Source organism: Macaca nemestrina, chromosome 17 (assembly GCF_043159975.1).
Source record: "Macaca nemestrina isolate mMacNem1 chromosome 17, mMacNem.hap1, whole genome shotgun sequence".
In the NCBI taxonomy this organism is placed as follows: domain Eukaryota; kingdom Metazoa; phylum Chordata; class Mammalia; order Primates; family Cercopithecidae; genus Macaca; species Macaca nemestrina.
The window spans coordinates 84337988-84363766 of NC_092141.1; the positions used below are offsets into that span (position 1 = coordinate 84337988).

At 43.3% G+C, this 25779-nt stretch overlaps 1 protein-coding gene and 1 long non-coding RNA gene across 4 annotated transcripts in view; one reads left to right on the forward strand and one right to left on the reverse strand.

Annotated features, from left to right (window-relative positions):
• LOC105469160 (growth factor receptor bound protein 2) overlaps positions 1-25779 on the reverse strand; it is an 89783-nt gene that overhangs the window by 36725 nt on the left and 27279 nt on the right. The window lies entirely within an intron of this gene.
• LOC139359685 (uncharacterized) overlaps positions 1-25779 on the forward strand; it is a 36600-nt gene that overhangs the window by 10219 nt on the left and 602 nt on the right. Inside the window, exon 3 of the long non-coding RNA XR_011616015.1 lies at positions 4773-4851. This is a non-coding gene — a long non-coding RNA (uncharacterized lncRNA). The remainder of the gene's footprint in view (positions 1-4772; positions 4852-25779) is intronic.

Here is a 25779-nt window from a genome sequence, read left to right on the forward strand (position 1 = left end):
AAAATATAAAAATTAGCTGGGTGTGGTGGCGGGCGCCTGTAATCCCAGCTACTCGAGAGGCTGAGGCAGGAGAATCACTTGAATCTGAGCGGCAGAGGTTGTAGTGAGCCGAGATCGCACCACTGCACTCCAGCCTAGTCGACACAGTGAGACTCTGTCTCAAAAAAACAAAAACCAAAAATTAGCTGGGCATGGTGGCGCACGCCTGTAGTCCCAGCTACTCAGGAGGCTGAGGCAAGAGACTCGCTTGAACCCGGGAGTTGGAGGTTGCAGACAACATGCATGAGCTGCCATGTCTAGCCTGAAATTACTATTGATTTAATCTAAATGATGGTATTTGCTATGTTAGTCAAAGGTGAGCTCTCTAGAATTGATTTTTAAAATTCTTTAACCTAATTATTAGGTTCACTGCCCACACAAGTAAAGAGGAAGAAAATAGCTAAGTAAACAAATATTTAAACCGAAAAGGTGGCCACAAGGCCTGTTAAAATTATTCCAAATTGCATTTCACCTAAATTGTTAGAAAAAAATTCAAATATTTAACATTTTGACTAGAGTTTTAAAACTGCAATTCATGTTACTAAATATCTCCTACACTATGAGTGGAGTGTGTTTTTGTGTTTTAAATTCCAATTTAAGTTGCATTCTAGCCTCTCTCCATTGTTTATCTGTGGCATGCTCATTTCCCATTACCTTTGAGTGTTTGCTGAGCAGTTAGTTCTGCATATTCATGGCATTATCCTAAAAGGGAGAAACATGTTAACACTGACAGAGGTGTCATTAAGTTCATTAAGAGTAATAGACAGGGCTGGCTGTCGTGGCTCACGCCTGTAATCCCAGCACTTTTGGGAGGCTGAGGCGGGCGGATCACGAGGTCAGGAGATCAAGACCATCCTGGCCAACATGGTGAAATCCTGTCTCTACTTACAAAAAAAAAAAAAAAAATATAGCTGGGTGTGGTGGCACATGCCTGTAATCCCAGCTGCTCCAGAGGCTGATGCATGAGAATCACCTGAACCCAGGAGGCGGAGGTTGCAGTGAGATGAGACTGCGCCACTGCACTCCAGCATGGTGACAGGGCAAGACTCTGTCTCAAAAAAAATAAAATAAAATAAAATAAATAAATAAATAAATAAATAATAAAAATAAATAAAAATAGGCCAGTGGCTCACACCTGTAATCCCAGCACTTTGGGAGGCCAAGGTGGACAGATTACCTGAGGTCAGGAGTTCAAGACTAGCCTCACCAATATAGTTAAATTCTGTCTCTATTTAAGAAATGCAAAAATTAGCTGGGTGTGGTGGCACATGCCTGTAATCCCAGCTACTTGGGAGGCTGAGGCAGGAGAATTTTTTAAACCCAGGAGGCAGAAGTTGCGGTGAGCAAGATCATGCTACTGCACTCCAGCCTGGGTCACAGAGTGAGACTCCATCTCAAAAAAAAAAAAAAAGGAATAATAGACAATACCACTTTGGTTAAATTGTCTCCAAACAGCTGATGGCTCATACATGTAATCTAGCACATTGGGAGGCCAAGACAGGAGGACTGCTTGAAGCCAAGGGCTCAACACCAGCCTGGGCAACAGAAGTGAGACCTATGTCTACAAAAAATACACAAATTAGCCAGGCACGGTGGCACATGCCTATAATCCTAGCTACTTGGGAGGCTGAGGCAGGAGGGTCACTTGAGTCCAGGAGTTCGAGGTTTCAGTGAGCTATGATCATGCCACTGCACTCCAGCCTGGGTGACAGAGTGAGGCCCTGTCTCAAATTAAAATAAAAAAAGTGATTTGAGATTGGTGTGAGTAGTACAGCACTGAAGACAAAGCTCTCCACGGCCCACACCTTGCCTAACTCCCCAGTCTTCATCTGCCAGTCCCTGTCATCTCCTGCATTCCTGCCTTGAACTCCAAGTTTCAACAACACGAAAGCTACCTGTGGTTTCCCAACTGCCAGAATGTTTTATGATTTTCACACTTGTATATGTTGTTCTCTCTGCCTAAAATGGCAAACTCAAGACCTAATTTAAGAATCACTTTCTTTCCACCACTGAACCTTGTTTCCTGTCTCAATATACTCTTTTCTCTACTAAATCCAACTACTCGCGGGTAGTATCCTCAGCTATTAATCTTGAGTATATACTCAAGGGCATTCAGTTAAGTTTTTGACTTGTCCTGGAAAGATAAGTGTTGTTGGAAAAAATGGTATGTTCTTTCTGTCTTTAAAAAAAAAAAAAAAAAGACAGACTGGGCATGGTGGCTCATGCTTGTAATCTCAGAAATTTAGGAGGCTGGGGGGACAGGACTGCTTGAGGCCAGGGGTTAGAGACATGCCAGGGCAACATGGTAAGACCCTGTCTCTAATATACTTAAACATTAAAATTTAAAAAATGATAAACAATCCCCCAAACATAAAGGAGGAAATGTGATTATAATGATTTTTCTGTTTTCTTTTAATTCACAATAAGCAAATGCTTCAATAACTTAAATCTCAAAAACATGTTTTCAGCAGATTACAAGTTTAGTCCCCCCATTACTATCTTAGAAACATAATTCTGGACAACAGGAACTAGTTTTCTGGTCTGGAACAATTCCTGGTAATTGTAAGCCCTTGACACACAAAAATCAAAGGACCAGATGGCATTTTAGAGGATTTTCCCATCCATATTCCTATCATAAAGCCTAGTAACTGAAGTCACAAATACAGGCAAAGTAATTCTCTGATTTTAGAAGGCTTCCACAAAACTCACAGAAATGTGATCCCCTACTGATTCAACTGAGGTCAAAGCCAACACTAGTTCACACAGGACAGCACACCAGCACCATTACCACGTGTATCTGTACAGTAAGGAGTGATCTAATACAAATGCAAGGTTTGTGGGGCAAAAAGGACACACAGGGACCTTGTGGCATGGGCCCAACTGCTCCTGCTCACCTTGCTCTCTGGCCACTTGGCTTCTCTGGGCCTCAGATAAATCCTCTTGTAAAATTAAGAGTCCTATAATGCTATGTTCTTTTTTACTTTAAACCTTTTTCAATTTTTTTCTGAGACAGGGCTCTTGCTCTTTCACCCAGACTGGAGTGCAGTGGCGTGAACACAGCTCACTACAGCCTTGAACTCCCACCTCAGCTTCTGGAGCAGTTTAGGACTACAGGCGTGTGCTGCCACGCCCAGCTAATTTTATTTTTTTTTTGTAGACATGGGGTCTTGCTCTATTGATCAGGCTGGTGTCAAACTCCCGGCCTTAAGCGATCCTCCCACCTTAGCCTTCCAATGTGCTGGGATTTCAGTCATCAGCCACTATGCCTAACCTAAAGTCAAACTTTTAAAAGGTACACTATATTGTGTACCTGTTACACTTCCTTAACAGAGAGAGTACTTTTATTTTACAGATGAGCAAACCAGAGCTCAAACAGGTCAGGTGTCTTGGACACAAACACATCCAATAAAAAGAAAAATTGCAATTCAATTCAAATTCAGGTCTGTGTTGTTCTCAAAAACATTTTGCTAACCTGTCTTAAACGGGGAAAAGGGAAGAAACTAAACTACAGAGTGGCAAAGATCCAAATGCACGTCTTTCCTTCAGGCAGTATAAGGACAGAAAAATAGGTCAAGATAATCTCCTATGCTGTGGGAAGGATAGGGAAATCCTCAGAAAAATGGGTCCAAACACTTGACTCTTTAAAAGTCATCATAAATCTTATCGTCTCCTTACCAACTAACTGCGTAATTTATCAGGAAACACTATTCCCCTCAGATATCTAGGCTTATCATATTACAAAGGTACCAAGTTATCTACTTGCAAAATACCAAACATGGTATGAGGGAAATAGTCATACACAGAGTCTGAGGAGCCATCTTAAAAATCACGGGGTGGGCCGGGCGCGGTGGCTCAAGCCTGTAATCCCAGCACTTTGGGAGGCCGAGACGGGCGGATCACAAGGTCAGGAGATCGAGACCATCCTGGCTAACATGGTGAAACCCCGTCTCTACTAAAAATACAAAAAACTAGCCGGGCGAGGTGGCGGGCGCCTGTAGTCCCAGCTACTCGGGAGGCTGAGGCAGGAGAATGGCATAAACCCGGGAGGCGGAGCTTGCAGTGAGCTGAGATCTGGCCACTGCACTCCAGCCTGGGCGACAGAGCGAGACTCCGTCTCAAAAAAAAAAAAAAAAAAAAAAAAAAAAAAATCACGGGGTGGGGAGAGGGTGATGCACGCAGGGCAATAAACTCCCCACCAAACTAGGCGGGGAAAGCTTCCCAATTTACTAAGTTTTAATATCCCTGAAAACATTACGATTTCATGAGCAAAATATATTACGCTCATTACACAGCCATTACTAACTGAGCAACTCTATTAAAATGAGAGATGGGAGGATTGCTTGAGGCCAGGAGTTCGAGACCAGCCTGGGCAACGTAGTGAGACTATGTCTCTATTTAAAAAAAAAAAAAGAGCTGGGCACAGTGGCTCAAGCCTGTAATCCCAGCACTTTGGGAGGCCAAGACGGGCGGATCACGAGGTCAGGAGATCGAGACCATCCTGGCTAACCCGGTGAAACCCCGTCTTTACTAAAAAATACAAAAAAGTAGCCGGGCGAGGTGGTGGGCGCCTGTAGTCCCAGCTACTCGGTAGGCTGAGCTTGCAGTGAGCTGAGATCCGGCCACTGCACTTCCAGGCTGGGTGACAGAGCGAGACTCCGTCTCAAAAAAAAAAAAAAAAAAAAAAAAAAGGATTATTAAAATATTCATTTCTTCTCACCCTTGGTATTTTTCAGATATTTTCCCCTCATGTTTAATGCAACCGCTAGGCTCTCCAATATAAAGGATGTATATAAAGCACTGCTTGTATTCCTGGTAAGTGTCAGAATCACTTATATTGTGCTATAATAATCCTAAAAGTACCCACTGGCATTCCTGAAGCACTTCAGGTAGTGACACCATTCATCACCCTCAGGCCAGTTTTAGAGAGGAGAAAAATAAAGAAGCGGCACTAGCCTCTCCAAGACACAGATACTTAGGTCCTACAGGTCCTCAAAGGGGAGAGCCCCACCTGTCTCAGTCTTCTTCTTAATCGTCATCGCCTCCGCCATACCTTTGTAGACATTTTTTCCTTAATTACCACTTCTCATGAAATTTTGATACCACAGATAAAATACATATATATTCATGTACTGTACTGTTTATCTGTGCTTTATGCATAGAGTTGAGTTTTGTTTTTTCAACCTTCAAGAATCAAATTTCAATCCTTTGAGGGAAAAGTCAAGATCTAGCTCATTCACTCCACCAAATCACTCAGAACACACATTAAGTCAGAAACTATTAACAATTTGGGAGCCAACAGATATTTTTTGATGTGCTGGTTTTACCAATAAGCAATAGACACAAAGACTTAATAATTTTCACTTTGGCCGGGTGCGGTGGCTCAAGCCTGTAATCCCAGCACTTTGGGAGGCCGAGACGGGCGGATCACGAGGTCAGGAGATCGAGACCATCCTGGCTAACACAGTGAAACCCCGTCTCTACTAAAAAATACAAAAAACTAGCCGGGCGAGGTGGCGGGCGCCTGTAGTCCCAGCTACTCGGGAGGCTGAGGCAGGAGAATGGCGTAAACCCGGGAGGTGGAGCTTGCAGTGAGCCGAGATCCGGCTACTGCGCTCCAGCCTGGGCGACAGAGCAAGACTCTGTCTCAAAAAAAAAAAAAAAAAAAAAAAAAAAAAAATTTTTTTCACTTTATCCCTGTTCTTAGTATTTTTAATTACTAGGTGTTAAACAGAAACAAAAGTTCTATCTGTTGTAAATACAGTTTATTCCACTGGCCTCATTAGGTACATGGCTTTTGTCTTACTTTAAAAATTCTAGGCCGGGCGCGGTGGCTCAAGCCTGTAATCCCAGCACTTTGGGAGGCCGAGATGGGCGGATCACTAGGTCAGGAGATCGAGACCATCCTGGCTAACACGGTGAAACCCCGTCTCTACTAAAAAATACAAAAAACTAGCCGGGCGAGGTGGCGGGCGCCTGTGGTCCCAGCTACTCAGGAGGCTGAGACAGGAGAATGGCCCGAACCTGGGAGGCGGAGCTTGCAGTGAGCTGAGATCCGGCCACTGCACTCTAGCCTGGGCGACAGAGCGAGACTCCGTCTCAAAAAAGAAAAAAAAAAAAATTCTAAAACTAGGGCTGGGCGCGGTGGCTCACGCCTGTAATCCCAGCACTTTGGAAGGCCGAGGCGGGCGGATCATGAGGTCAGGAGATCGAGACCATCCTAGTTAACATGGTGAAACCCCATCTCTACTAAATATACAGAAAAAAATTAGCCAGGCGTGTTGGCGGGCACCTATTGTCCCAGCTACTCGGCAGGTTGAGTCAGGAGAATGGTGTGAACCTGGGAGGCGGAGCTTGCAGTGAGCCGAGATCGTGCCACTGCACTCCAGCCTGGGCAACAGAGCAAGACTCCGTCTCAAAAAAAAAAAAAAAAAAAATCTAAAACTATACATGCTCCCACCCACAATATCATGTTTTTGTGTTCAAAATCTAGGCAGCTTGCTCTGCTCCTGTGTGGGTACCTAAGTACAATGGTGTGTGGGCCAATCTTAAAAAGGGCAGAACAGCCCCCCACCTCCAGCCAAACTCACCCAATTACTAATGTGACAAATACTGACAGCCAAATAAAGTACTACAGTTAAATGCTAAAGGCTTTCCCATTTTGGGGGTAGAGGAAGGAAGAAGGGTAAGTTTAGGGAATGGAAAGGAAAAAAATTATGACTGTTTGAGGTGGGTAATAAAAGGAGACAGAATGGACAGTAACTGCTCTAGGTGCCCAGCAGAAAGTATAAAACCCTTTTAAAAGCCCAGCAGACAGTTTGTTCTGGACACCATATTTCACGACCTATTCCTGTCACAAAGGATGTGTATCTGTTTGATTTGGGGGGAAAGGGAAGGCTATTTTCCATCCTATAGATCTCCTGGTTTCTAATTTTAAGAGCCAAGAGTCCCATTCTCATAGATAGGGCAGCATCTCACCTAAATTATCTTCTTTGGTCAATGTGTGCCCTGTACCCACCCATAGATAAGGAACTGCCAGGTCACAGGTCACCTCCAAAATCAGTTACAGAGGATAGGCTACTTTTATTTCCACTCATTCTCATTTCATTTTCTGCTTCTAAACTTTCTCCATGGAGTATCTTTTCCACTCTGGAAAGCTATGTGGGTTGTGGGGAGGACAGTGATAGATATATTGTCTATTATTTCAGGAACCCAAAAGCACAACAAATTAATGTTATACTCTATTTGCAAAATGCTTTACTAAGTCTCACGCTTATTAAATCACAACTCTGAATTTTTGCTGAGCTTAACAGCAAACTAGCTAAAGAACATAAAGATACAGCCAGTGTGTGTGCACCAAAAAGTCAGTGGATATTCCCGGTAAAGTTTTACAAAGGCCTCTTCTGGCTTCAGAAGCAGCAGGACTACTTCCACGGCGTGGCTCACTGCAGGCTCCTCTTTAAAAGTTTCGCATTCCAAAAAATATTATATCTCCCATATTATCTTGCCCAATTAATAGTACCCACAGCCACCAAGCTGCCTTGTACATTGCCTCTACTAGTGAACTCAAACCAACTGGGCTTAAATCGCCAGCCCATATCCTTCACAGTAGTGGCTGTGGTTTTACCACATACCTATATAGATGCTCAACATGTTTGAGAAATGAGTTAGTCTCTCCTTTAATAAACAGTAGCTTACATTTAGTAAAGATGTATTATGTACCAGAATTCATGACAAATTAGGCCATTTCATCCTCACAACTCCGTAAGGTGTATAGGTATTATAACCATTTTACAGATGAAGAATCTAAGGTTCACCCAGAAAGACCAGATACCTTGCCCAAGGAGACAGAGCTTACAAGTGGAAGAGGCAGGATTGGAACCCAGGACTGACCAATTCCAGAGTCCATGTTTGTAACCACTATGTAAACGTCCCTCCCTGTGTTGTTTTGTATCGTCTTTAGTGGACACCCAAAGACCCTTGTCCATACTATTTCTGACCAGTACCTCCTGTAATCAGTCATCTAATAGGTTTCTATTAGGGTGGTCTATTTTCTGCAGCTGTAGGGAATGAAGGTATTTCAGATTTAAGACTGTTATGAACAATGAACTCAGAAGAACAAGATTACTCTGAACTACTTCACAGACAAGTATCTAGTACCCAATCTAATCTCTCCATTCTATACAAACATAAAAACGCAGCCAAACACAAAAAGGCAATGTTTTGAGATCCACTTAGGAAAAAAATCTACTTACTACTTTTTTTTTTTTTTGAGACAGAGTCTCACGCTGTTGCCCAGGCTGGAGTGCAGTGGCGCGATCTCGGCTCACTGCAAGCTCCGCCTCCTGGGTTCACGCCATTCTCCTGCCTCAGCCTCCTGAGTAGCTGGGACTACAGGCGCCCGCCACCGCGCCAGGCTAATTTTTTGTATTTTTAGTAGAGACGGGGTTTCACTGTGGTCTCGATCTCCTGACCTTGTGATCCGCCCGCCTCAGCCTCCCAAAGTGCTGGGATTACAGGCTTGAGCCACCGCGCCCGGCCTACTTACTACTTATTTACTTAGGTTAATTCTCAAAGGGAAAAAGGTCTCTCATTTTTCAGAAGACAGAGCAATGTGAAAACATCAAAATTGTTTTTATTTGGTAGTTTTGAGCCTAATACCCAAACTTCTCATGGCAGACCATGAAAAGTAAAATCAAACGAATCTTGTACTGGCCATCTTTATTTTTAGGACATTCTCTGGCAGTTCCAGTATCAAATGATTGCTATAATGAGAATATGTGAGCGCCACAAGCTGGCAGGTGTCCGACACCAACCCCACTGCAGCTCCATCTGCTGCCCACCCAGAGGCTTATGTTTACAATAGGAAAAGTCCATCAAGGGGGCAGAAAGGAACGGCTCATCTTACACTAGATCTCCTACGGTTAACTTTCTCAAAACAAAACAAAAAACAAAACCCCTGAAACCTCTAAATTAGAATCATTTAAATCTTCCTGGACAGAACCTTATATCCAAGAATTTCTAAATCCTACTTTAATGAATTCTACTTTGCTATAAATAATGGTACAGAAAAGTAAGCTATTCTTTTACTCAGAATAAATCAGTTTTGCATTTTTAATAAAAGTGAAACACAGAAGACTGGATGGGGACAGGTTATTCTAGTAAGAAGATGACTTAAAAGGTTCACTTTATGTAACTGTGGTAGTAATGGATTGCTTGGTTTAACTTGATAAAGAAACATCTGTTAACAATCTATACCAAAGCGAAAAAGTTCAAATTAAAGTACAACAAAGAAAAAAGAAAGTACAATGGAACTATGGGGGATAGAAAGAAAATGAGTGAAAGAGAAAAAAAATCACCGTCAGTACAATTAGTCATTAAAAGATAAAACAGAAGTGATTAGAAGCAATTAATAACCAGTGGGTGCCCACAGTTGCTCGGGAGCACCAAAAAGATGAACAGAACGGCTAGAGGAATGGACTCACACTCAGCATGCCCAGCCCAATCCATCAGTTGCCCCTGTCTCCCTTCTATTGAAATTGTCCATTTCTATCTGTAGAAATATCACTTTTCATACTATTTCTCCTCTTTCCTCTCTTTCATAGTTGTACCTAATCATGTATCAAGTTTTATTCTTCCTTTAAAACACATGTAAACATAACAAGGATGTTTACCTAAGCATTATTTTAATAGTGGGAGGCAGAAAGGAAACTCCTACAATGTCCAGTAGAACAGTTAAATAAATTACAGTGCATTCATAGAATGAAATACCCTGCACCCATTAAAAATTTCAGGGCAGAACTTGAAAAAAAAATCATGGAGATGCTGAGCTTGAGCCCTGATCAAACTTTATCTGATCTCTATGCTACCTTTCAACTTTTTGATTATGTGAGCCAATACACACATAACTCGATTGTGTAGGCCAGTATAACACATTCTGTTATCGACAAATAACAGTGGCTTAACACAATGGGAAAATGTTTATTTTTCAAAAAGGCAAGTTATACACAGTATGAACTCTACTTTTAAAATGCCCAGGACAGGCATGGTGGTTCACACCTGAAAACTCAGCACTTCGGGAGTCTGGCACAGAGGAGTTTGAGATCAGCTTCCAAAAATACAATCAATCAATCAATCAATCAATAAAAATAAAAAGGCCGGGTGCAGTGGCTCACACTGTAATCCCAGCACTTTGGGAGGCTGAGGCAGGCGGATCACTTGAGCCCAGGAGTTCAAAACCAGCCTGGGAAACATGGCAAAAACCCCATCTCTACAAAAAAACAAACAAAAATTAGCTGGGTGTGGTAGTGCATGCCTGTAGCTACTTGGGAGGCTGAGGTGGGAGGATCACCTCTGAGCCCAGGAGGTGGAGGTTGCAGTGAGCCATGATCGCATCACTGCACTTCAGTCTGGGTGTCAGAGTGAGACTCTGGCTCAAAAAAACAAGAAAGTAATCCAACAAATATTTTTTTTTCCCTGAAATAAGCCAATGAAAATGAAAAATACTTCTTAAATCTCAAATAACTAGTTCACCAATAAGCTTAAGGTTCCCAGGTAAAATTTCCTGTGATACATACTAATAAAAACTCAAAAAAGAAAAAAAAGGAAAAAAAATATGTAAGGCTTCAGTACATGAGGGTCTTACCATTTAGATGTGGGAATTCTCACTCGAATCTATCATTTATAGGGCCACACTATTCTTATGAGGCACAAATAAAATTAAGGCTTACTATAACCAATTCAGAAAGTCTATGGTAATGGGATCTAGTGTTTGTCACAAAGATCATAATCAGACCCATTGCTCCTTTTTTTACCCCTATTCAGGACAGGGTCTTACTCTGTCACCCAGGCTGAAGTGCTGTAGCATGATTATGGCTCACAGTAGCTCCGACCTCCCAGACTCAAGCGATCCTCCCACCTCAGCCTCTGTAGTAGTTGGGACTACAGGTGTGCACCACCACACCCAGCTAATTTTTAAAAAAACTTTTTGTAGAGGTAAGAGTTTTACTGTGTTGCTCAGGCTGGTCTTGAACTCCTGGGCTCAAGTGATCCTCCCATCTCAGTCTCCCAAAGCGGTGGGAGTAGAGGCATGAGCCACCGAGCTGGGTCTCTCAAAGTGGTGGGATTAGAGGCATGAGCCACTGAGCTGGGCCGTTACCCTCTTTTTAAGGGAGATCATGAGGTAGAAACTGCCTAGAGCAGTGAAGTCTCAGAAGTGACTCATGTTTCTCAAGGTTAAGGCTGCTTCTTGCTGGGAAATATGCATAAAGAAGTTACCTTGTGAAAGATGAGTTCAGCCCTTTATTGTTTACTTGATACAGTAGTGGGCAAAGATTCTAAACTATCCACAGTATTTTTTTTTTTTTTGAGATGGAGTCTCGCTCTATCGCCCAGGCTGGAGTGCAGTAGCACAATCTCGGCTCACTGCAAGCTCCTCCTCCCGGGTTCACACCATTCTCCTGCCTCAGCCTCCTGAGTAGGTGGGACTACAGGCGTCCGCTACCACGCCCGGCTAATTTTTTGTATTTTTAGTAGAAACAGGGTTTCACCGTGTTAGCGAGGATGGCCTCAATCTCCTATCCACAGTATTTTTAGTCGAACTTTTTCCTATGGTTTTAGCATTCAGTCTCTTACTTTCCCCAATTAGATAATGCCTAACTTACTCATTTCTGTTAATGACACCAATATTTCCTCAGCCTCAAAGCCCTGGAATCCTCTGGCTAAACAGAATGTCTCATCTAATCATTAAATCCTGTTACTTCTTCTCTTAAAATACCCTTTAGATTTTTTGTTTTGTTGTTTTGAGATGGAGTCTCACTCTGTAACTCAGGCTGGAGTGCAGTGGCGTGATGTCAGCTCACTGCAACCCCTGCCTCCTAAGTTCAAGCGATTCTCATGCCTCAGTCTCCCAGGTTCAAGAGATTCTCGTGCCTCAGTCTCTGGAGCAGCTGGGATTACAGGCACCCACCACACGCTTGGCTAATTTTTGTACTTTTTGTAGAGATGGAGTTTTGCCATGTTGGCCAGGCTGGTCTCAAACCCCTGACCTCAGGTGATCTGCTCGCCTTGGCCTCCCAAAGTGCTGGGATTAAAGACACGAGCCACTGCGCTCAGCAGCCTTTTTTTGCCTTTTTTTTTGAAACAGAGTCTCTTGCTCTGTCACCCAGGCTAGAGTGCAGTGATGCAATCTCAGCTCACTGCAACCTCCGCCTCCAGGGGTCAAGTGATTCTCCTGCCTCAGCCTCCCAAGTAGGTGGGATTACAGGTGCCCGCCACCATGCCCAGCTTTTTTTATTTTTAACTCTTAGCAGAGATGGGGTTTCACCATCTTGGCCAGGCTGGTCTCGAACTCTTGACCTCGTGATCTACCCACCTCAGCCTCCCAAAGTGCTGGGATTATATGCGTGAGCCACTGCGCTCAGCCTTTTTTTTTTTTTTTTTTTTTTTTTTTTTAAATTTTTTAATTTTTTTGAGACGGAGTCTGGCTCTGTCGCCCAGGCTGGAGTGCGGTGGCCGGATCTCAGCTCACTGCAAGCTCCGCCTCCCGGGTTTACGCCATTCTCCTGCCTCAGCCTCCCGAGTAGCTGGGACTACAGGCGCCGCCACCTCGCCCGGCTAGTTTTTTGTATTTTTTAGTAGAGACGGGGTTTCACCGTGTTAGCCAGGATGGCCTCGATCTCCTGACCTCGTGATCCGCCCGCCTCGGCCTCCCAAAGTGCTGGGATTACAGGCTTGAGCCACCGCGCCCGGCCTTTTTTTTTTTTTTTTTTGAGACGGAGTCTCGCTCTGTCGCCCAGGCTGGAGTGCAGTGGCGCGATCTCGGCTCACTGCAAGCTCCGCCTCCCGGGTTCACGCCATTCTCCTGCCTCAGCCTCCCGAGTAGCTGGGACTACAGGCGCCCACAACCGCGCCCGGCTAATTTTTTTTTTGTATTTTTAGTAGAGACGGGGTTTCACCGTGGTCTCGATCTCCTGACCTTGTGATCCGCCCGCCTCGGCCTCCCAAAGTGCTGGGATTACAGGCGTGAGCCACCGTGCCCGGCCCCTTTTGTTTTTAAAGATAGTATCTTGCTCTGTCACTCAGGCTTGAGTGCAGTGGTGAGATCATAGCTCACTGCAGTCTCAACCTCCTGGGCTCAAGTGATCCTCCCAGATCCTCCCACCTAAGCCTCCTAGTAGCTGGGACTACAGGCGCATGCCACCATACTCAGCTCATTTTTTATTTTTATTTTTTTGTAGAAATGGAGTCTCACTGTGTTGCCCAGGCTGGTCTTGAACTTGGCTCAAATGATTCTCCTGCCTCGGTCTCCCAAAGTGCTGGGATTATAGGTGTGAGCCATTGCACCCAGATAATATGACTCTTCCATTTCCACTAACATACTCCATCAGCTTGCCTGAAACAAAACTGCTTCTTATATACTTGCTATTTCAAGTGCTTCCATATTTCAGTTAGTTTAATCCTCACAATATCTAGTGAGTCAAGAACCCATTTTTCCAATGAGGAAATTTTGACACAAATAAGTTTAAAAAAAAGAACAAAACTTGCCCAACATCATGATCATGGCAAATGGCACAGCCAAAGTTTGAACCCAGATAATCTGGCTCCAGCCTGGGTCCTCTGTATCTGGCCTCTTCCCTACTTCAATTCACACTACTCAAAGGCATCTTTCTAAAACACAGCTGTGGTATATAAATATAACATCTTAGAAATTTAAAAATTAATGATCGTCCTCATTTTACATGAACTTACCACTAGATATTACTAACCTAGGAGTTCATAATGGGATATATCAAAAGTAATGTATTTAAATGATTTTAAGCTGGAACAGGAGTAGCAGCACAATATTCTAAGAAAACTGAAGGATTTCTTTACACCACAGTCCATGAGTCAAAGATATGAAAATTTACGAAGGCAAAATATAAGAATACAAAGTCAACCTTATATTGAGAAAAACTCCAATTTATTCCTTTGCTGCTCTGAGCTCAGCTGTTAAATCAGAATGTTGAGACTGAGACAAGGACTTTGGATGGATGGGTATGAGTTGCACTGGTTAAAAACTGTTTCTGGGCCGGGTGCAGTAGCTCACGCCTGTAATCCCAGCACTTTGGAAGGCCAAGGCGGGCTGATCACTTGAGGACAAGAGTTTAAGACCAGTCTGGGCAACATGGTGAAACCCCATCTCCACCAAAAAAAAAAAAAAAAAAAAAGCCAGGTGTGGGGGTGCATGCCTGTAGTCCCCAGCTACTCAGGAGGCCGAGGCAGGAGAATCGCTTGAACCAGGGAGGCAGAGGTTGCAGTGAGCCGAGATCGTCCCACCGCACTCCAGTCTGGGCAACGGAGACTCCATCTCAGAAAACAACAACAACCACTGTTTTTGACTCTGACTGATAGTATTTAAGAACTTACTGACTCTGATGCAAACGTACCTACCACTACTAGAAAAACAACTCAAAGCATACATGTTACTTTCCTTGAAGGATGGCATTACTAACTCAAAACATGGACCATCACAGTACTAATGAAGAGGTAGGGACACTCAATGAATGAATGCTTAAAAGTGATGCTCAGACTGACTCTGGAGGCAATGGCTAAAGCCAGGTCCCATGAGAAATGCAAATTCATTATTTTGTGGATATCATATGGTTAGCATGTTAACAGAGGTCACTGATGCAACATTCAAGCTCCAAGTTTGCGACTAATATTCATACATTCCAAGAGCTGGCTACTATGGGCAAATTTAAAAAGAGATATTGGTGCCTTGTTGACTGAAACCCACTATTCCGGGCCTGGAAGAACTGAAATGTCAGTGGATGAAAAAAATTTTCAGAAGTGTGTCAAATCTGTCCGCATGAATTTCAATACGAAGGCTTTCCAAACTCTGACTAAGAGAGAATTTGTACCACTTGTTCCTTCTAACTTCAATATCTTGTTCGGTTTGGACACCTTCCAGGCTGGCTACAGCTATGTTTGGCACCATAAGGCATGCCAGGCAGCCCTAGCTGTGTTGCTAATAAGAGGTCAGAACGCATCCCTGGAAATACAGAGACACAATTAAGACTTCAAACAGCTGTTTGTTAAGCCAAGTGTTCTGGCACAGCTTGAAAAAAAGAAAACCTTCCCCCTCAATCCAGCTCACTTTTGTAGCAGCAAAGTAAACTCCAGAGAGCCATCTGATACAAAGGGATTCTTCTTCCCAGGAGGACTTCAGTCCTCTGCAAAGCTGTTCTTTGGCACTTTCCCTAGGCCTATGGGTTGTGTAAACTATGTAAATTAGAACGAATCATCACAGTTCCTTCAAACTCTCCCTGTGAGTTTTATTCTTGTTTTTATACCTCCAAAGAATAAAGAACAAATTCAGGTGGGAAAGCCAATGTGTTCGATGCCTCCTTTCATAGCTGATATTTCTTACCCATGTTTGGACAATCTACTAAAGTATAATGCCACCACGATGTTGGATGGAACAAATGTCCAAAAACAAAAGCCAGTGGAAACTTGGAATGTTTATTGGGCAGTGGCTTTAAGAAATAAAAGTGAGGCCAAGTGTGGTGGCTCATGCCCTTAATCCCAGCACTTTGGGAGGCCATGGTGGGAGGACTGCCTGAGTCCCGGCGCCCGAGACCAGTCTGGGCAACATGAAGAGACCTCATCAATACAAAAATGAAACATAAAAATAAAAAATAACACGGATTAAGTATTCTTTAGATTACAGTAAAGTGTAATTATACTTTACAATGACTCAAAGAAAAGTAGTTAAGAAACCTAACCAAGGTTCTGGCAAGAAAAATAAAGGAATAGGCCGGGCGCGGTGGCTCAAGCCTGTAATCCCAGCACTTTGGGAGGCCGAGACGGGCGGATCACGAGGTCAGGAGATCGAGACCATCCTGGCTAACACAGTGAAACCCCGTCTCTACTAAAAATACAAAAAAAACTAGCCGGGCGTGGTGGCGGGTGCCTGTAGTCCCAGCTACTCGGGAGGCTGAGGCAGGAGAATGGCGTAAACCCGGGAGGCGGAGCTTGCAGTGAGCTGAGATCCGGCCACTGCACTCCAGCCTGGGCGGCTGAGCGAGACTCCGTCTCAAAAAAAAAAAAAAAAAAAAAAAAAGAAAAATAAAGGAATAAAAAAAAAATTCAAGGGTTCCTATTTCTGGTCTGTTGTCTAAATAAAGGCAAAAGAGCTGCGGCAAAATAAGACTCAAGCCTGAACTCCGGCAGGACAACACTGAGTGACACAAAGAGGATATCAACTATAGACTCGGTTCACACTGAGTAGGATGAACATGGTGTGAATCTCCTCCCTTCTTGCCTCCAACACATTAAACTATGTTGCTAGGCAACTGTGCAAGATGCTGATAGAGGAACCTACTGTGAACTGGAAAAACAAAAGCACACTGGTGGCAAGAGGTACACAAGGGTGCTCAGGGGCAGTGGAGGGTAACCTGACGGAAGAGAAGAACACCCAGAAAACCTTCTGGAGATTGGGTCTGTTCTAAGCAACGAGGGGTGGCCAAGGCATGTAAATTCTAAAGGTTACACCAGACAAAAGGAACAACATGACTGAAGACTAGAAATGTGAGATAGCCCAGTGGTCAGGGAAAACAAGCAACTAACCGAAAATTGACAAAATTTTGTTTAAATATAGAAACTAAGATCACCCAACCCATTATTTCTGACATTACTGGCAAAAATGTTGACCAACGGAACACTGTAGAGCTTTCTGGATGAGGATGGTAAATTATGCAAAATTGTGGTGCAAGTTAACACAAAGAATTAAAATGAGTATCTACAATAAGAGTAAGACTGTGCCGAAGATTATTTGCGTAAAACAGAGTTCTGAAAAGAAAACACAGTAATTATGGTTATGCTGAATTCAAAGAAATGCTGCCTCTGCTCTCTGGATATGTCTCAGATGCTGCTGTCTGCACATTTAGCTCAAGACCACATTACACATCCAATGACACAAGGCACCCAAATTAGAAGAGAAAGCACTAGACTCAAGAACATCTTACAGGCCACCCCCGAGCAGTGAGCCTAAGAGAAGAACTCTTTTATTTCCACTAGTGAAGATGTAGAACTAGGTGCAACAGGTTCCCAGTATCTATCTGCCTCTGCACAGGCTGGAGGCGGAAAAGGTGAAGAAGGGGTTTGGGAAATAAAAGGTTCACAAGGAAAGGGAACAGTGCAGACAGGCAAGTGACTCATGAGAACGGGAACACCTCACCCCAATTCTACTTCAAGTCCACAGCAAAGCAGTTTACTTTCCACTCCCATCCCAATTCTGCCCAAGGGCCTCACCTCCAAAGACCACAATAATCACCAGGAGTTTATAACGAGAAGGGAAGACACGATTTCTAGCATTTGAAAGTGGAACACAAAATACTTCAAGCCACGAAAAGTGATTCCAGAAACACTGGTGACGTTCTACAGCAGGGTTGTCCAGTAACACTTTCTGCATATGTCCTGTATCTGCACTGTCCAATACAGTAGAGTCTCTATCCACTCACAGCCACCGATAACTTGAAATACGGCTGCACTGGTGAATTTTTAGCCTAATATAAATGACAGCCATATAAGCTAGGGGCCACAGTACTCCACAGTGCAGCTTAGAGTACTATGTAAGTATCAAACACATGGAAGACAAATACTTTGTGGTGTCACCTTAAAACACTATTAATATGCATGCAATGAGAAATATCTTCCACAGAAACACCAATTTATTAGCTTTTAGAAAATAATTTGTCACTACATAGGAACTAATAAAGTGCTAAAAGAACAGATATTTAGCTGGGCACAGTAACTCATGCCTGTAATCCCAGCACTCTGGGAGGCTGAGATGGGCGGATCATTTGAGGTCAGGAGTTTGAGACCAGCCTGGCCAACATGGTGCAACCAAATCCCCGTCTCTACTACAAGAACAAAAATTAGCCAGGCGTGGTGGCGGGCACCTGTAAACCCAGCTACTCGGGAGGCTGAGGAAGGAGAATCGGTTGAACCCGGGAGGCAGAGGCTGCAGTAAACTAAGATCATGCCACTGCACTCCAGCCTGGGGGACAGAGAGACTCTGTCTCAAAAAAAAAAAAAAAAGAAAAGAAGAGAAAAGAAAAGAAAAAATCTACTTTCATAGAGTATTTCCTTAAGCAAGAGTGAGGCTGGAGGCATGAAGTTTGGAGGTACTTATCTACAGCCTTTCACAGAATGTCAAAGAAGTGTCATAAGTATTCTGAAGCTCTTCATATGCCGTGCCGCTATCAATATGGCTCATGTCTACTTTTATAACTCTGCCAAACACACTGAATGGCAATTTAACTTCCAAGTTTAAGTGTTCTAGGACAACTCCAACATCTCTTCAGAGTTGACAGTAATCTTGGCTAATGTTAGAAACGAAAGTCCTCAGTAAGTCAGCCATATCTGCATGGACAAAGCAGTCCTGAGTGCTGCTAAATTAGCTGAGAAAACTTTTCAACACTCACGTCTTACTAAGTCTGTTTCATTCAGAACATTACATACACATCTTTAGCAAAGCTCTTAAAACAGTGTATTTATTAAATTTCACATCTGTAATTCTGCTCTTAGTATCAACCTTAGCACTAAACACAGTACCCTTTGCTTAGGAGATACTCAATAATTTGTTGCTATAATTAATCAAGGTACTGGTATTCTTAAGAATTCATTAAGGCCGGGTGCAGTGGCTCACGTTTGTAACCCCAGCACTCTGGGAGGCCGAGGCAGGCAGATCACCTGAGGTCAGGAGTTTGAGACCAGCCCAGCCATTATGGTGAAACCCTATCTCTTCTAAAAATACACAAATTAGCTAGACATAGTGCTGGGCATCTGTAATTCCAGCTACTCAGGAGGCTGAGGCAGGAGAATCGCTGGAATCTGAGCGAGGAGGTTGCAGTGAGCCGAGATCACGCCACTGCATGCACCCCAGCTTGGGAGACAGAGTAAAACTCCATCTCAAAAAAAAAAAAAAAAAAAAAAGTTCCTCAAAATGCTACATTTGGCTGGGCACAGTAGCTGACACCTGTAATCCCAGCATTTTGGGAGGCCAAGGTGGGTGGACCACTTGAGCTCAGGAGTTTGAGATTAGCCTGGCAACATGGGAAAATCCTATCGCTACAAAAAAAAAAAAAAAAAAGCCAAGTGTGGTGGCACATACCTGTAGTCCCAGCTACTCAGGAGGCTGATGTGGGAAGACTGCTGGAGCCCAGCAGATTGAGGCTGCAGTGAGCCACGATCACGCCACTGCACTCCCAACCTGGGCGACAGAGCAAGACTCTGTCTCAAGAAAAGAAGAAAAAAAAAAGCTACTACTATCATGACATTCTCAAATAACTCTACATGGCATATGCTCTCTGCACAGCATTTGGATTCATGCATTTAAATAATTCTGTTTCTTTTTCTTTTTTGAGATAAGGGGCCTCATTCAGTCGCTCAGGCTACAGTAGAGTGGTGAGATCACGGTTCACTGCAGCCTCAAACTCCTGAACTCAAGTCATCCTCCTGCCTCAGCCTCCTGAGTAGCTGGGACTGCAGATGTATGCCACCACGATTGACTAATTTAAACTATTTGCTTTTTTTTTTTTTGGAAGACATAGGGGTCTCACTTTGTTGCCCAGGCTGGTCTCAAACTCCTGGCTTTAAGGGGTATTCCTGCCTCAGCCTCCCAAAGTGCTAGGAATACAGATGTGAGCCAGCTAGCCTGACCTACATAATTCTATCACTATACTTCTCATGCCAATCATCACATCACATTCTATGTCTGATCTTTCATGTTCTCAATTGGATATAAGTCCACAAAAGCTCACGTTATTCTTTCCTATAATTGCTGATTATGAATTATGATGAATTTCATTGTAGTTAAATCCATTTGAAAACAACTTTAAAAAAAAAAAAAAAAGAGAAAGTATTAACCAAGAGATCTAACAACAACTATAGAAGACTCTACCCAACAACAGCAGAATAAAAATCTATCTCAAGCGCGTAGGAGAACATTCTCCAGGAAAAACCAGATGGTAGGCCATAAAACGAGCCCCAATAAATCTGAAAGGATTAAAATCATACAAAAGTATGTTCTACAACTACAATGAAAATAGAAATCAGCCGGCACAGTGGCTCACATCTGTAATCCCAACACTTTGGGAGGCTGAGGCAGGCAGATTACCTGAGGTCAGGAGTTTGAGACCATCTTGGCAAATATGGTGAAACCTCATCTCTACAAAAAATACAAAAATTACCTGGGCCTGGATGGGTGCAATGGCTCAGGCCTGTAATCCCAGCACTTTGGGAGGCCGAGGCAGGCAGATTGGCTGAGCTCAGGAGTTCGAGACCAGCCTGGACAACATGGTTAAACCCCATCTCTACTAAAACACAAGAAATTAGCCAGGCGTGGCGGCATGTGCCTATAGTCCCAGGTACTTGGGAGGCTGAGGCAGGAGAATTGCTTGAACCTGGGAAGCGGAGGTTGCAGTGAGCCGAGATCGTGCCACTGCACTCCAGTCTGGGTGACAGAAAGAGACTGCATCTCAAAAATAATAATAATAATAATAATAATAATAATAATAAAATAAAAAATTACCCGGGCCTGGTGGCATGCCCCGGTAACCCCAGCTACTCGGGAGGTTGAGGCAAGAAAATCTCTTGAATGCGGGAGGTGGAGGCTGCAGTGAGCTGAGACTGCACTGCTGCATTTCAGCCTGAGAAACAGAGCAAGCGAGACTCTGTCTCAAAAAACAAAACAAAAAAGATTAGCCGAAGCATGAACTTCTACCGATTGTCTTGCACATAGACATTTTTAGCCTGTGTGACATAATCTGTAACCAATGATTATAACTTACATATTTACTATCCAATGGAAATAAGACAACTCTGGTTTCAGGAGTATCCTCCCTTCTTTTAAACTTTCCTAAAAACCTTTCACAGGCCAGGCAAGGTGGCTCACACCTGTAATCTGTAATCCCAGCGCTTTGGGAGGCCAAGGTGAGAGGACGGCTTGAGTCCAGAAGTTTGAGACAAGCCTGGGCAACATAATGAGACTCCATCCCTACAAAAAAAAAAAAAAAAGAGTTGGGCATGGGGGTGGACACCTGTAGTTCCAGAGACTAGGGTGGGAAGATCAACTAGCCTAGAATGTTGGGGCTGTACTGAGCCATGACTGTACCACTGCACTCCAGCCTGGGTAACAGAGCCAGATCCTGTCTCAAAAACATAAAACAGACCTTCACAGCTGGGCCCAATGACTCACATCTATAATCTCAGCTACTTGGGAGGCTGAGGTGGGAGGATCACTCAAGACCAGCCTGGGAAACATAGTGACCCCCTCTCTACCAAAAAAAAATATATATATATTAAAAGTTACAGTTTTCAAATACAGGGTGCGGTGGTGCACATCTGTAGTCCCAGCTACTCAGGAGGCTGAAGTGAGACGATCACCTGAGCCCAGGAGTTCGAGGCTGCAATGAGCTATGGTGGGGCCACTGCACTTCAGTCTGGGGTGACAGAATGAGGCCCCATTTCTATTACAAACAAAAAGCGGCCAGGCGCAGTGGTTCATGCCTGCAATCCCAACACTTTGTGAGGTCAAGGCGGGAGGACTGCTTGAGGCCATGAGTTCGAGACCAGCCTGGGCAACATGGCGGGATCTTGTTTCTACAAAATACAAAAAGTTAGCTGGGCATGGTGGTGCTCACCTGTTGTCCCAGCTACTCAGGAGGCTGAGGTAGGTGAATTGCTTGAGCCTAGGAAGTTGAGGCTGCACTCCAGCCCAGGCAACAGAGCGAGACCCTGTCTCCAAAAAAAAAAAAAAAAAAAAGGCCGGATGTGGTGGCTCACACCTGTAATCCCAGTACTTTGGGAGGCTGAGGCAGGTGGATCACTTGAGGTCTGGAGTTACAGACCAGCCCGGCCAACATGGTGAAACTCTGTCTCTACTAAAAGTACAAAAATTAGCTGGGTGTGATGGCACCCGCCTGTAGTCCCAGCTACTAGGGAGGCTGAGGTGGGAGAACTGCTTGAACCTGGGAGGCAGAGGTTGCATTGAGCCAAGATCACGCCACTACACTCTAGCCTGGACGAGAGACCAAAACTCTAAAAAAGAAAACAACCTACGAAGAAACAAACAGCAAAACAAAAAAAATCTTTCACCTTGGGACAGGCTTCAGAACCACCCCCAAGTCTGCTGGTGTGTCTTCCCACGTCGATTCTCATTTGCCAGGCCTTCCAATAAACCTTTATGAAATCATTTCTGCCCCAACAGCCTTAGTTTCAGTTGACAACATAAAACCCAAACCTGGGCCAGGTGCAGTGGCTCACGCCTGTAATTCCAGCACTTTGGGAGGTGGAGGTCGGGGGGGATCACCTGCAGTCAGGAGTTCAAGCCAGCCTGGCCAACATGATGAAACACCATCTCTACTAAAAATACAAAAATTAGTTGAGCGTGGTGGTGGGCACCTGTAATCCCAGCTACTTGGGAGGCTGAGGGAGGAGAATCCAAGGAGGGCGGAGGTTGTAGTGAGCCGAGATTTAGCCACTGCATTCTAGCCTGGGTAACAGAGTGAGACTGTCTCAAACAAACAAACACCCAAACCCAAAAGCAAGTTATACAAGAATAATTTTTCATGAGGTCACCTGAGGATATGCAGGTGAGAGGCATATCCTTTTTGCCAGGCCTTTAATATCTAACAGGGAAGGGATGAAGTGAGAGAAAAATATAGAAATTTCACATGTGAACATATAACACTAAAAAATTCATAGCTAAACATGAAAATTACTACTAAGAACTTTAAAGATAACAACTGTTCAGGTGGGTGTAATTCTATTACAAGCTTAAAGAAGGCAGATGACAGGCCTCTGAGCAGATACAGTGTGACTTTCTCCAAGTTTACGAACACTAAAGTATTAGTTCTTCTGTACTGGTAACCTAAGTATAGAAGGAGACCAATTAATTAAGGGAAGGCTTGTAGAGTCTACCAATTCTCACTTCTAGCATTAAATGAGGCCATTAGTTACAAATTCACTGGGATATATGACGTGGACTACTTCAGCACAATGTTTTGGAAAATTCACACAAATTTCGGTTCACAATCTATTCTGACTTAGTTTTAATGCGATTTTCTTTTTCTTTTTTTTTTTTTTTGAGGCAGAGTCTCGCTGTCTCCCAGGCTGGAGTGCAGTGGCACGATCTCAGCTCACTGCAAGCTCCGCCTCCCAGGTTCACACCATTCTCCTGCCTCAGCCTCCCGAATAGCTGGGACTACAGGTGCCGCCACCACGCCCGGCTAATTTTTTTTTTTGTATTTTTAGTAGAGACGGGGTTTCATCGTGTTAGCCAGGATGGTCTTGATCTCCTGACCTTGTGATCCGCCTGCCTCCGCCTCCCAGAGTGCTGCGATTGCAGGCGTGAGCCACCGTGCCTGGCTAAGAAAAGTCTTAATCATTGTATCTTCTCTAAGAGCCTGGTATAGAAATCCTCTGAGCTACTACCATTTTCTAAAGAGGTACACTTCAACAGAAATGCCATTCTTCTCTCCAAAGATGAAGTATCTGCTTACTTTCATTGTAAAATTCTGAATATGGTTTCACTGTTATGTTTTATTGTACCAACGAACTGCAATAAAAGTAACTATGGCTATATGCATTAAATGTTTTTTCTGAAAGGTTACAGAAAATCTGAATAGTGATTTTCTTTGGGAAGAAGGTTTGTCATATAAATTTTCTAATGATGAGTGAGACATTTATTTGCTTATTTAATTTCAAAATTGTTATCTGGGCATCAGGAGGGAATTATGACCTAATTTCTTTTATGCTTTTTCTATTAAATGAGTCTAATAAAAATTTTAAAAGAATTAAATAAAGAAGACATTTGATTTCCATTAAAAAAAGAAAGACAGGGTCACACACTGTCACCCAGGCTGGAGTACAGTGGGGCAATACAGTGGGGCAAACATAGCTCACTGTAGTCTCTGCCTCCTGGGCTCAAGCAGTCTTCCCACCTTAGCCTCCCAAGTAGCTGGGACTACAGGCATGCACCACCACACCTGGCTAATTTTTTTGATTTTTAGTACAGACAAGGTCTTGCATGTTGCCCAGGCTGGTCTCGAACTCCTGAGCTCAAGTTGTCCTCCCATTTCAGCCTCCCAAAGTGCTAGGATTACAGGCCACCTTACCTGGTCACTTGATTTCTTAATGAATGATAGATAGCTAAAACCCACTATTAATTTCATATCTTTGTCTTTTAATTATACTTTTCAAAGTCAAGCATTTTATAAAAGTTGATACATAATAAATAGAATTTTGACTGGGGCTAAAAATGCAGGAAAGCCAAGGAAGGAGAAACGGAAACATGAACCTCTGGAAAACTGCAATTTGTTTCATTAGTAATTTTAATGCAGTGTGGAGACTGACCTAAATCAAAAGTACGTATACAAGAAAGCATGTAACATTACTTTCACATCCCATGTGGGGAAAAGATAATTGAGATATAACTAGAAATCTAGATAGCAAGACCAGTTTTAGGGCCAATCTGTTTATTCGTAGAGAAAACAGCTGAACATGTCATGTTTCTAGTTTATCATTTTAGATGCTACAAAATTTCTATGTAATAACCTCATATAGTGTGGAAGATGAGGTACTGTCTACACCAAGAAGAGTTTTAGTAGGAAACGAATTTGCTCCATGAAGCTGTGCACAGTGATTTTTTCTTTCCTTGTTAGACAGCAAAATGGCCCTAAAATATTTGTTGACCTGCAAACTGACATCTGGAAAACTACTGAAACTACTGTAGTGCTTTTTTTACTGCTTTTTCTGATTACAAAACTAATAGCTTGTAGTTTATTTATTTATTTATTTTTTTTTTTTGAGACGGAGTCTCGCTCTGTCGCCCAGGCTGGAGTGCAGTGGCCGGGTCTCAGCTCACTGCAAGCTCCGCCTCCCGGGTTCACGCCATTCTCCTGCCTCAGCCTCCGGAGTAGCTGGGACTACAGGCGCCCGCCACCTCGCCCGGCTAGTTTTTTGTATTTTTAGTAGAGACGGGGTTTCACCATGTTAGCCAGGATGGTCTCGATCTCCTGACCTTGTGATCCGCCCGTCTCGGCCTCCCAAAGTGCTGGGATTACAGGCTTGAGCCACCGCGCCCGGCCTAGCTTGTAGTTTAAAAAAAAAAAAAAACACTATTATAGAAATGCACAATACAGAAAGTTAAAGTTCTCCATAATCCCTACATCCAGAGAAAACCAACTGTTACCCAACATCACACTCTTCTTTTTTCTTTATATTGCAGTATATGTGAGTGAGGATGTTGCATTAAGTTACAATACTTTCTTCTCAAAAGTTCTCAGCAGGGCCTCCTGGCTTAAAGCTAAACATTTGCAACACAAACTAAACAAAGACTGGTTTGTCTGTCTTCCCGTCTTGTTCCAAGCATGAGTTAGGATGGATGGTCTCCCTCTAGGAAATATTCATTTAGTGCAAAGACAAATTAAATTATGAATACATGCCAGATTTCTCTGCTATCATAATCACTTATGAATTTAACCTGACAAAGCTATAGAAAAAGGAAATTAACCACCTAAAAAAATAGCATAAAATAAAACATGCGGCCAAAAACTGTGTCAAGCATCTTACATGCTGAGGGAAAGATGTTTAACCATCTCACAAATCTGGTTAACATAGTCCTATAAAACACTGTCAAACTTTGAAATAATGTTCTATTGTTAAAGGAGACTAGAGAATGAAGCAAACGTTAGCTGT